The following is a 2889-nucleotide window of genomic DNA, read 5'->3' on the forward strand; positions in this document are numbered from 1 at the left end:
CTTGAAAAGTTATATGCACCCCCGTGTTTATTACAGCACTATTTACAATAGCCAAGATGTGGAAACAGCCTAAATTGCTCATCAATAGATGAATGGATAAAGAAGATAAGAAGATATGTTGGATATACATATATATATATAATGTAATATTATTCATCCATAGAAAGAATGAAATCTTACCTTTTGAGACACCATGGATGGACTTTGATGGCATTATGCTAGGTGAAATAAGTCAGACAGAGACAAATTCTGTATGATTTTTTTATATGTGTAATCAAAAAGAAAAACAACAAGCTAATAGGTACAGAGAACAGATTGGTTGTCAGGTGAGGTAGGAGAGGGTGGGAGAAATGGGTGAACCGTGTTTGTTTTGTTTTATTTGTTTTAGTTTAAATAAATTGTTAAATTTAAAAAAACCCAACCATAGTCAAACTTATAGAGACAAAAAATAGAACGGTGGTTGGAGACAGGGGGAAGGGGAAATGAGGAGTAGTTACTCCATGAGTATAAAGTTATGGAGTTACACAAGATGAATATGGTTTAGAGATCTGCTGTTTAACATAGTACCTGTAGTCAACAACACAATATTGTGCAGTTAAAAATTTGTTAAGAGTACCCTCATGTTCAGATCTCATGTTGAGTGTTCTTACCACACAAAAACAAAGGCAAAACAAAAACAAAGGACACAAGAAACTTTGGAAGGTGATGGATATGTTTATTACCTTGATTATGGTGATGATATCATGGTTGTATACTTATTTCTAAAATCATCAAACTGTATACATTAAATATGTGTAGTTTTTAATATATCAATTATACTTCAGTAAAGCTAGCAAAAGTACTGGTACATTGAAGCAAACATGACACAATCTGATTTAGTAATTGAATTTCATGAAAGCAGAAAATAGTATAATGGCATGGATGGAGGAGATCTTTTTAAGGACAGTGCTGTCTGAAAAATGGTAAGTTTACTGTAAAAAATGTTAAGAATCTGAAAACATTGGATAAAGTCACTAAGTGAAAACACTGACTATGATAATAGCATGGTGAAAGTGCATTATGCTAAAAAATGTTAAGATTAATTCACACCTTTGTATAAATTATCATTTAAGTACTGCTATTCAAATACCAATTTACTATGTGAACATTTAAGTGCCTACTATATGACAGTTGCAACTATGATTGAGTCTTCTACATGACAGTCTATCATATGTCAAATACAAATATGATTCTGCCCTACTAAATGACAGTGCCTGTTATAAATAATTACATATATGGTCTTGTACCTACCATATAAGAGTTACATATATGGCCACTACAAAAATGAATGTCATAGATTTATTGCCGTTCAAGAAATTAAAGCTTTGTAAAAGATGTTAATCTTGTAAAATAACAAGGAAACGAAATTCGGCTGGAGTTGTGTCATACATTATCCTGAAGCCATATAGAATACAGCAATGAGATGATACTAATTTAAGCCAATAATTTGGGGTGCGGTTAATGTTGTGCAGTCAATCACAATGTCCCCGAAGGGGAGACTCACAGAAGGCTTCACACAGGAAGCACTGTTTGACCTGAAAAGATCTGGGGAAGCAAAGCACATTCAGATAATTGGAGTAGCTGAACACAGTTTCAGAAACATAAAAACCCTTGACATACTCAGGGAAAAAATGAGTGATTTAATATGATTGGAGAATAAAGTATAGGGTGTAATATGTTGGAAAAAGCCAGGGGGAGATAGGCAGGGATTGGGTCATAGAGAACAATGTATGGCATACCAATGAAATTGAACTTTACCTTGAATTTTATGGTGTGGTGTATGTATGTGTGTGTTGTCTGGGAAGTTAGTTTTGCCTTACAGATCATTTGTTTATGATAAGGAGGTTTGGTGGTGGGGAGTAGGTGAGAGAGAGAGGAGAACTTTAATTTAGATAAGAATTTATGTAAGACAGTAGAGGTAGAAGAAAGGGTCAGGTACCAGGAATGTTAAAGAGGTAAACTCTACTGATCTTTGGGACTAATTATAAATGGTCTCTGAGGAAGAGGGAGCATCCCCAGATGGCTTCCTGATTTCTGACTTGGGTGACTTGGTAGATTAGATTGCTATTCACTTATGTTTAAAATACAGAAAAAGAAGTAGGTCATGACTGGAGATGGGAGAACAAAGCATTGATGTAATTCTGCCCAGTGTGAAAGTGAAAGCTTTTTATATATACAGATGCAAGTCCACTTCTAGGTTGTCCTTGGCTGTGTGACTTTGGAGAAGTTGTTGAGGAAATCAAGTCAAATTGAGAGAGGGATCAAATAGCGTCTTTAGGAATAGATACAGTAATCAAGTTACTTAATAAAACATTGAATAATTGAGAAAGAATTAACATTAACAAGATTCTTTTGTTGAGTCTTTAACACTAGTTAGTATATGTCACAATCTAATTTCACCAGCAATCTCTGTAGATGCAAATTTAGAGAATTCCAATTCCATGTTGTCAATCTTTGGAAGCCTTAATTAAGTAGCTATTTGGCACACTATAAAATCACTAATGTGTAGGTTAATATTAGTAGATGTGTGTAATATAAACATATCTAAATAAATCTATATAATCCCAGAGGAGTAGTAAACGAATTATGGTTTTAAAAGATATTTTAGTTACAGTGCAACATAAAACTATAAATATGTTCCTTCCCCTCAAGTGAGGACAAGGCAGATGAACAAAACGTAGATACCCACAAAGAACAAGACAAGGAAACCAGGAAATTACATTCTTAACATAATTTTCCTCTTTTCCAGTAAACTATAGTAGAAGAGGTAAAAAGAAATAAGACTATTATTAAAAAATATCTGTATGGGCTTCCCTGGTGGCGCAGTGGTTGAGAGTCCGCCTGCCGATG

The sequence above is a fragment of the Physeter macrocephalus genome, chromosome 6, assembly GCF_002837175.3.
Source record: "Physeter macrocephalus isolate SW-GA chromosome 6, ASM283717v5, whole genome shotgun sequence".
NCBI lineage: Eukaryota > Metazoa > Chordata > Mammalia > Artiodactyla > Physeteridae > Physeter > Physeter macrocephalus.